Genomic DNA, 10,782 nt, shown 5'->3' on the forward strand with positions numbered 1-10,782 from the left:
AGATTTTATTGAAGCCATAATGCATTAATAATTGATGATGATGTGGTCTCTAATCTCGTTACTATAGTAAAGCTCAGCAGGGGCTCAGATTGGACATGAAAGTCAGTCAGCCATGCAAATAACCAACACTGTAAGTCCATCTTTCCACGCATAAACAATGTTTTGTTTTATTTAATTGATCAGGACCCTCTGAGCGTTTTATTTAGTTTTGCCCCAAAAAACTATTACTACTAGTGGTCATATTATAAGTTATTATTATTATTATTATTATTATTATTACTCATTATATGAGTCCTCGTGTTTTGAACATTCAAAATTTAAACGCGAAATGAAATTGCCACATGAAAGAAATACACAATGATTTGTCGCCACCTAGTGGAATGTTTTAGGCAACTATAACAAAATTTAATGATAAGGATTGTTGGATTGATGTGGATTTCGATTTTCTTTTCGTTACAAGTTGATGATAAACACACACATACACATACACACGGGGACATTGTTCTCATTCCTGACATTTTTCATATGGAAGTGTCCAGCGTTGCAGCAAGAAAATACAGTAGCTAGTCAACACTGTGTGTAGAAATTTGAGAAAATGTAACCTCCTAAACCCTTTAATTCCTTCCATGCTGCAGAATAAGTCATGTTACTTCTTCGATGTCACAAATGTTAAGGATTTTTTTTTTTCTTTTTTTTTAAATTACTCTTTAAGAGAGTGGCATGCAAAATGTTTTACACAACAATTCTATGTTGCTGGTACTTAAAATCAGCTGATTAAAAATAGTTACTAGAATAGACTGAATAATAATTCAACAGATTATGTCATACATTTTTTTCAATGAGATTTTGTTGAATACACCCAAGAAAAGTCATTTGTGCAGATATTTTTGATAATAAATCACACTGGGTTAATTTTATGTTAGATAATAACACCTTATATAGCCTACCTAAAAGGTCTCAAACAACAAAACACGTGTTTTGCCATTGTTAATTAACTATTCAAGTCCAATTATTAAAAAACAGTCTGGTCTGTTATCGCCACGAGATGGCGCTCTGCTCCCATTAATTGTGACTAGAAGTATACTTCGTTTTTGAGTGGAAAAACAATACAAAAGTCACCGTTAAAACAATATATCATATCTGGATTGACGCTCAAAATTGTATATTTTTAACGAAAGCATGGGGAGAGAAAACCTAACGAGAAACATGCGAAGTCAGCAAAGAGTATGACACACATTTCCCCCCGCAAACTCTCTCTCCCTCTATTCATAGGTATATGGCCTCACATTTGCTATCCAACGCTAGTGGCGCGTGATTTTGCAACATTATGGGGTTTGTGTGTTCGGATCGAGCAACATATCTGAGCTGAGATTGTATAGTAGGGACTAAATAGGGAATCATGGCACCAAAGGTTATACTTTTATCTTTGCTAACATTTATTGTTGTTTCAGTTAGAGGAGTAACTACGTCACCTCCTAAACAATCAGCTACAACTGCATCATCTCATTTAAATGACACTCAGGCATCATCTGAAACTGGAAGCGCGAGAGCCCGTGTTAAACCCAGAACCACCAGCGCTTATGGAAACATCTCACCTGCTGAGGTAACCAGATTGACCAAGACAGTCAAACCCACTGAGGCGACCACCAGAGCCAGAGTTCACAAACAAACGACAGTGAAGCCATTCGAGTCAACTAAGAGTCCCACGAATGTCTTGAAACCAACAGCAGTGGAGCCAACACTACCAGCCACAAAAACGACGACCACCCCAGGACGCTTCAACACAGAGAACCTGAAAGAGAACATCGAAGAACCACCGGTATTTGGTAAGTATGTGACACTCTCCTTTCCACTTTTTGAAATAGATGTTCAGGCACTGATGAAATTATATTTTTAAACAAAATATTATATAATATAAACTTTTATTTTATAACTATAATATCGAATGCAATTGTAAAATTACTGCAATAAAATGTGAAATTAGAATTCTTTCAATATTCAAATAGCCTACATAATAAAAAAAAATCGATGGGGAGTTTGGAAGAAGAGAAAGTGAAGAACCTTCAGTTTCGGTAAAGATACTAATAATATAATTGCATCAAATATATATATATATACACATACATACATACATACATACATACATGTATCTCTTCGTAATACCATCCAGATATATTTACACATATGCATTATCTGTCCATCCCCATCCATCCTTTCATGCAAAAAATAAAAATAAAAATCAGTTCATAAATATGCTGGCCAACGTTGTTACATAATTCCTGCCATATTCAAACACTATACTTTTAGTCCTCTTCCTGTTTCCAAAGCCAATTGGGTCACACAGTCAGTGAACTAGCTCTCTCCACTAGCCAAACAAGCCACAGAGCTGAAAAGCAATGTTTTCCTTAGATTATATTAACTGCAGGAATTCTATGGACAGAATTTAAGGAAAAATCGTGTTTCCATCATGTATCTTGTTGTATCAGGTTAACTAAACTGAGTTGGAAATGAAACGTCACATGTAACAGATCTTGTTCTTTTCAACTTCTCAGATAATCTCAGAATTGGGGTATTTTAGCAGATTTATAGGGGGAGGTGGTTGCATAACAAGCCCATTTACATCCACACGTAGCACCTTACCAGCAGGGACTTTCTGAGGGGCATTTTTTTTACCCAGAACTTTATTTAGTTCCTGGTTCCTGCGGTGGAAACACACCAAGTACCAGGCCAAAGTCCCTAGTTCCTGGGTAGAGTTCCTGCTGTGGAAACACGGCATAACAGTCTATTCAGTAGGACTATCAGCTGTGTATCCACCTGACTTCTGCACAACACAACTGATGGTCCCAACCCTATTTATAAGGCAAGAAATCACATTTATTAAACCTGACAGGGCACACATGTGAAGTGAAGACCATTTCAGGTGATTACCTCTTGAAGCTCATCAAGAGAATGCCAAGAGTGTGCAAAGCAGTAATCAAAGCAAAAGGTGGCTACTTTGAAGAACCTACAATATGACATATTTTCAGTTGTTTCACACTTTTTTGTTATGTATATAATTCCACATGTGTTAATTCATAGTTTTGATGCCTTCAGTGTGACTAGAATTTTCATAGTCATGAAAATAAAGAAAACTCTTTGAATGAGAACTCTTCTAATCCTTATTTATTCCAGTATGTACCAGCCAAAGGTAAAAGTGTAATTGGCATTGTGACTGCAAAGTCTGGAGATGTCTTCAAAGTGGATGTGGGAGGAAGTGAACAGGCATCTCTTTCATACCTGGCATTCGAGGGAGGAACCAAGAGGAACAGGTACTTTGCTCATATCAACACTCAACACTGTTCTTTAAGAGCACTGTTTATGTTGAATTATGAATGTACACAGTGTTATTGTGGTTTTGTTCTGCAGGTTGGAGATCTGGTGTATGGCCAGTTCACAGTTGCAAACAAAGACATGGAGCCAGAGCTGATGTGACGGCTATGGCAGGGCCAACGGGATGGGGGTGTTTGGAGTGGACGGTCTGCTCTTTAAACTATCACTGGGACTTGTGCGCGTGTTTGTGATTTGTTATACAGCTTAGCTCAGATTTGTGATTAAAAAAACTTTCCCCAACACTTTATGAAAAGCTAAACAGCCCAACAATTGTATTTTTGACTGTAGAATTTAAAAGTTACAGTAAAGAATGAGCTCGTGTTCTTTCCATCAGACTTCCAGCTCCTCAGAGTGAAATAGTGAAGGACCTGGAGAAGATATTTCCCTTTGAGCTGGTTGCTGGGATGAATGGCAGAGTGTGGGTGAAAGCAAAGACTGTTCAGCAGACGCTGATCGTGACCAATCTTCTGGAGTCATGTGAGAACATGACCTCAAAACAGAGACAGACACTGTTTAAGAGAGTGGCAGAAGGCTCTCTCTAGAGGACATCTGAAAAAACACTTTGCCAAAAGTCCGCATCATCAGTTTTAATGTTTAAAAAAAAATAACAGAGCTTGGACATCACTTCCTCTGTATTCCCTGGTTTGGAGACTGAATAAGGAAAATCACCACTTCTCTTTAAAGAAATCAATACCTTTGCCTTTATTTCTAATAAATATATATATATATATATATATATATATATATATATATATATATTGTGTTAGAATGAATCAGTGTTGAAACAGCAGCATATGCATACTGTGATTTTCTTAAAGGGGGGGTGAAATGCTATTTCATGCATACTGAGTTTTTTACACTGTTAAAGAGTTGGATTCCCATGGACAACGTTTCAAAAATTAAGTTGTACCTTTGAAGGAGTATTTTTGTTCCCAAAATACTCCTTCCGGTTTGTCACAAGTTTCGGAAAGTTTTTTTCGAGTATGGCTCTGTGTGAGGTTAGATGGAGCGGAATTTCCTTATATGGGTTCTAGGGCACTTCTGTCGGAAGAGCGCGCGCTCCCGTATAGCGAGGCTGAGCACAGACTCACTGATCTGAGCGATTCACTGATCAGATCGAGAGCGTCGCGAAAAGTCACAAAATAAGTGTGTTTTTGGTTGCCAGGGCAAGACAACCCTTCACAGATTACCCAAAAAAAAACAGCATTAAGGGACCAGTGGATGGAGTTTATTTTTACAGAGCATCAACAGAGTTGTGCAAGTGTTTGTGTTTGTTCCCTGCATTTCGAAGATGCTTGTTTTACAAACAAGGCCCAGTTTGACGACGGATTTGCGTATCGTTTATTTCTTAAGGATGATGCAATCCCAACGAAAAAGGGTCACGATCGTGTGTTGGAACCGCAGGCGGTGAGTAAAACTGCTTAAAATATCTCTGCCTCCTTGTTAGTGCGTCCCCTCCCATGCCGAGACCCGGGCTCGAGCCCCGCTCGGAGCGAGTCGTTGCTGCTGCTGCTCTCGTTCAGTTTCAGCCTCTGGATCTGATTCTGGATCATAAATAAACGGCTGAATCTGACTGTAAGCCATGGTTTGTTTTGGATGATGGCTTTGCCCTCACGGTAATGTCACAGTTTCCACATGCTCTCAACGCAAAAGCCTACTGGCGCTCGTGATTCTTTAGCTCCGCCCACACGTCACACCTCCAGTCGGTCGTGTTTTTCCGGGAAAAATCGGTACAGACTATCTTTCTCTTATGAATATAATAAAACTAAAGACTTTTTGGAGTTATGAAGGATGCAGTACTACTCTATAGGTACTCAAGATTAACAGGATATTGAGTGAAAACGAGCATTTCACCCCCCCTTTAATAACTTCTTCCTGTTTGCTGTGGTGTTCTTGTCCAGAAGGGGGCACTTTTTCTCCAGTTTCTTTAGCCAGGGGCATGTTCAAGTTCAAAATGGTGTGCAACGTTTTGCTACGGTTTCCGGGTTGAACGTCATGTTTCCTGGAAACGGTGTGCAACGGGGTTTCTTTTACTGTCTATGGGTTTGAGATGCATTCCCTTTCATAGGTCACTTCGATGCTGCAGTGACGTCACCACGTATGGGAACACCTTCGGTGTGACGAATGTCTGAAGCCCTATACCATCCCGCCAATCCTATTGGCCAAATGGCGCATGGCACCACCCTACGCATGCGCACGCATGATATACCTCGGTGCCGCACGCCATTTCGCTCAGATTTCATTCCTTCAGGAATAGCGAATCATCTGTGCCCTATCATCTCGCGTTCTCCAGCGATTTTCATCGAGCAGTGTTAACTCCTCTTCGCGGACGCGATGAGTTTCCGTAAATGCAAGGAGCCATGTACCAGGTACATCACGGCGGGTGACACTCATGACAGGTGCGTAGTATGTCTTGGTTTGCATCACGCACAGGCGGCGCTTGGCGGCCTTTCTTCCTGTCCCCATTGTGATGGCCTGCGGCTCAGAGTACTGCGCTCTAGGGTGGAAGTATTTTCCCATGTCGCCCTCGAGTCTAACCCCCGTCATGTCACCTCTGCGACTCCCGAGGCACAGCACGAGGCGATAGCCTGGGGTGACACGTGCGACATGGATTTCGTGGACAGGGCAGCGCTGGAATATTCTCCACATCGCTCGCTCTCCCCTACCCTGCTGCAGAATAAAGTTATACTGAGCCTGTCGTCTTCCCTAATGAGGATTTTCAGCCCACACCGGAGGCATGCGCCGCCATCTCCTTCGGCTGTGGATGCTATGATGACGACGTTCTATCCACCGCGGCCTCGGGGTCTAAGGACTTCGCGGCCGACACTAGCCCTCTCCCTCCTAGCGGACAGGAGAGGCGTGTTTCACCCTCCTACAGTGAGCTGTTGGACGTGGTTTCTCGTGCAGTGGGTAAATTGGGGCTAGACTGGGAGGTTGAGAAGGCCGAGGCCCAACCCTCTTCTAAGCTGGACGACCGTTTTTTGACTAGTCGGACACCTACACAGCCCCGGAGGCCTTTACCTTTTTTCCCGGACCTCCACCAGAAGGTGCGGATTACTAACGCTAATTTCGCCACCGTTTCTGATATGGCGAACCATGGCTACACAACAATGCCCCGGTGGAAGAGATTGGGGAGCTGTTTGTCAAGGGCGCCCAGCCCACAGCTGGCACATAAACAGGCTGGAATTACTGGCAGTTTTTCTGGCTCTCCAGTATTTCGCGGATCTGCTGATCGGCCATCATGTGCTGCTCAGATCAGACAACACAGCGTTGGGTCATACCTGAATCATCAAGGAGGATTACACTCTCGCACCCTGTGCAGGCTGGCGAGGCATGTTCTTCTTTGGTCTCAGGACAAATTTCTGTAGATCCGGGCCATTCATGTCCCCGGACGATTGAATTTCGAAGCGGATTTGCTATCCAGACAGGCTCTGGAACAAGGGGAATGGAGATTACACCTCCAGATGGTGAATCTTTTATGGTGGATTTTCGGCAAAGCGAAAGTGGATTTATTTGCGTCAAACATGACTACGCATTGCCCGCTATGGTTCTCCCTATGCCCCCCATCGTCCCTGGGCGTGGATGCGTTAGCTCACAGCTGGCCCAGGACAAGTTTATGCTTTTCCTCCGATTCGTCTGATCCCAGCGGTATTATGCAGAATACGGTGGGACAGAGTGGAACAGCTGCTGCTGGTGGCTCCGCGATGGCACACGCAGCCGTGGTTTGCTGACCTGATCGGTCTGTTAGCGGGCTCTCCATGGGAGATTCCCCTCAGACAGGATTTATTATCACAAGCACAGGGACTGATTTGGCACCCGAGGCCAGATCTGTGGAAACTGTGGGCGTGGCCACTGAGCGGAGTGCGTTAGTATGTCCCGGTCTTTCTGTTGAAACCACTGAGACTATACTGAATTCTAGAGCAGCTTCTATGAGACGCTTATATGCTTTCAAGTGGAGACTGTTTACAGCCTGGTGTGGAAATCGTAATGTGGATCCAGTTTACTGCCCAGTGGCTTCAGTACTGGAGTTCCTTCAGGACCATTTTTCTGATGGAGTAACACCAGCCACTCTAAAAGTTTACGTGGCAGCCATATCAGCTTACCACGAATACATAGACGGTGCCTCAGTGGGCCGTCATCCACTAGTTTCTCGTTTCATACAGGGTGCGCGACGGCTGAGGCCTTTCCGCCCCGTGCGAGTTCCTTCATGGGATTTATCCATTGTGTTGCAAGGTTTATCAGGGCATCCGTTTGAGCCCTTGGAGACTGTACCGGATAAAATCCTGACACTGAAGACACTTCTTCTTTTGGCTTTATCCTCCCTCAAGAGAGTTGGGGATTTACAGGCTCTTTCTGTTTCACCCTCGTGCATGGAATTTGCACCGGGCTCTGTAAAGGTGCTGCTGCGGCCCAAGCCTAATTATGTTCCTAAGGTCGCATCTAACCCCTTTCTCTTTCAGCAAGTGGTCCTGGAAGCTTTACCCCCTGCTGAGGCTGGGTCAGGAGATCTAAGTCTTTGCCCTGTGAGAGCTTTAAGGGCCATGCGGTTACAAAACAGCGCATGTCCCATTGGCTGGTGGAGGCAATATCTTTAGCCTATGAGGCGCGCGGACTCGCTTCGCCCTTAGGAGTTAAAGCTCATTCCACTAGAGTTGTGGCTTCTTCTCAAGCTTTTCTCAGTGGATCTTCTATGGATGATATCTGTGCTGCGGCAGGATGGTCCTCACCGAGCACTTTTATCAAGTCCTACAGTCTGGATGTGAGGATGGCTCCGCTTGAGCAGATGCTTCCTCGGATCCCAGCTATCAGGTACGTCAGGCGTTTTGTTATAGCGTTCTGGCCGTGCCATACCTTGATAGCATTCTTCTTCTTCAGTCATGAAATCTGAGCGAAATGGCGCGCGGCACCCAGGTATATCATGCGTGCGCATGCGTAGGGTGGTGCCATGCGCCATTTGGCCAATAGGATTGGCGGGATGGTATAGGGCTTCAGACATTCATCACACCGAAGGTGTTCCCATACGTGGTGACGTCACCGCAGCATCTCGTTCCCTATTCAGGGAACCATGGTTACATACATAACCCAGATGTTTTCTCTTGTTTGGTGGGTGTGTCAGAACTGCAGTCCAATCAGCAGCAACATGTATATAAAGCACGCGGTATTAAAGTGAACTTGCACAATGGCTTCAAGGAAAATAATGTACAAATGTGTTCGTTGCAGCTCAGTATACGCAACAACTGAGGATATTAGCAGACTTGTTTGTCATAAGTTTTATTGTAAAAATATAGGATATCAACATGATGTAGTTGTTTATATTTTTAGCTTCATTGCAAGTGAATGACATTTGGTATAGAAATAAGCAATGGTAATTAAGTGCTTTTCCTAAAAATGAGAAAGAAAATACAGGGTATTAAAACCGTATGAACTACAAATAAAGTCAGTATGTGAGGCTAAATAGATGGCTCCGAAATCAGAACAGTGTGTTCAACGCATCACTGTTTCTGTTTAAAAAACATTGTGCAACGTTTTGTTGGGGCTGAACGCAGCCCAGCTTCTTGTTTCAAGAGTTCCTGTTATGACGGTAGTTGCTGGCAATTCCCTAAAATGTTTTGGATAAGAGAAATCAAATGACTGAAATCAGCGTCATTCTGTATCAAGTTATTGAGAAATACTTTATCTCTTGCTGAACATTAATCATTGCTCAAGCCCACTGTGTCAATAATAATTCAGATAGTTTTAAAGTTGTTTGTGTCAAGATTAACAACACAAATATGTAAAAGAGACCAGTCCACAAAGCCTTGTACCCCACCTGTTCTCTGAAACTTTTGTATAAATTAAGCCATTAAATGACATTTAATGAAACTATTATATTTTACACTTAGTTTGGCAGCAACATATATTTTTGTTTTGAAATAAGTCTCTTGTGGTCACAAAGGCTGAAATATAAGTTAAAAAAACGTTATTTTAATAAAATGTAATTTGTTGTTTTGATCACGGCTGAATTTTCAGCAGCCATTACTCATCTTCAGTGTCACGTAATTCCTTAGAAATCATTCTCATATGCTGATTTGGTGCTTGCATTTCCTCTTATTATCAGTGTGAAAACTGTCGTGCTGCTTTTGTGGGAAAAAGAAATTGGGGAAGCTGTGATACTTTGCTTTCTGCTGCTGAATTTCCAGCAGCCATTGTGTGATTGGTTGAACGACAGAACATACAGCCTTTATTTGAAATAGAAAAAGTATAAATAAACTGACATGAAATATTGATATCATTTGAAATTATTTGTCAGTTGTCTAGTTTAATGCTCATTATACAAAATAAAATATTGTACTACTGAAAGCCATTGACCAATCAGAATGAAGTATGCCAAAAGACATCTAATCATATCATTTATTTAGACTAAGCATTTATAGCTTGATTAGTTGGGGAGAACATGAAGTGCCTCAGCCAGATGGAGTTTGATTCTGGCCAAGTTAACACTGGGTTCCCATGGGCTCTGACTTGTAAATGAAAGTGGTGAAAGACTTTGCATGAAGATGCTGATCAACATGGAAAGATGTGTCTGGGCACGCTTTCCTCATTGAATGACTGATGTATGGAGACGAGTGCACAAGGCAGTACCAGGGGCATGGAAGATTCGAGTCAATGCAAGAACAATGTATTTGAGCTCCTTTTCTACTAGAACACAAATCTGACTCACATTAGACATGCAAACCTTAAAGTTGAGCTGTTTTTCCAATAGTCATTGGAGTTTGAGTTTATTATTTGCTAGAAACATGACCTAATGTGAAACAAGCCTCAAACAAAAAGAGATCTCATAACTACTAAAATTTAAGAATGGTTGTATAAAGCTGGAAAGGATTATAAAAGTATTTCTGAAAGCTTTCTGTTCATCAGTTCTCAGTGAGACAAAAATGTCTATAAATAGAGAAAGTTCAGCACGGTTTCTACTCCCTAAGTGGGCATCCTGCATGATGATTGAAAGAGCATGGCACAATATATATATCTATATATATATCTATATATATATCTATATATATATCTATATATATATATATATATATATATATATATATATATCTATATATATATATATATATATATATATATATATATATATATATCTATATATATATATATATATATATATATATATATATATATATTCATTGAATGGCTCAAAATATATTCTTTCCTCAGCAGAGGTGTCCGAGACAGAACAAGGTTGATCCGTCGCCTTGAGAACAACCTGAAACCCTTGTGTATCTCCTGTTTTACTGTGTCTCCTTTATCTATACACCTTTTACCTGTTTCTTTATTATTCTCAGGTAGGTAAGGAAAGTCGACCCTGGACAAAACTATAAGTATTCCAAAAATACTTACAACTAGCTCAGTAGACTTCCTTGTGGTCAG

At 41.6% G+C, this 10,782-nt stretch overlaps 1 pseudogene; it reads left to right on the forward strand.

The window, feature by feature from the left end:
• The first annotated feature begins 1,327 nt into the window (after window positions 1-1,327).
• Window positions 1,328-4,183, forward strand: LOC113058007 (exosome complex component RRP40-like; annotated as a pseudogene).
• The last annotated feature ends 6,599 nt before the right edge of the window (window positions 4,184-10,782 follow it).

The sequence above is a fragment of the Carassius auratus genome, chromosome 39 (genome assembly GCF_003368295.1).
Source record: "Carassius auratus strain Wakin chromosome 39, ASM336829v1, whole genome shotgun sequence".
Classification (NCBI taxonomy): Eukaryota; Metazoa; Chordata; class Actinopteri; order Cypriniformes; family Cyprinidae; genus Carassius; species Carassius auratus.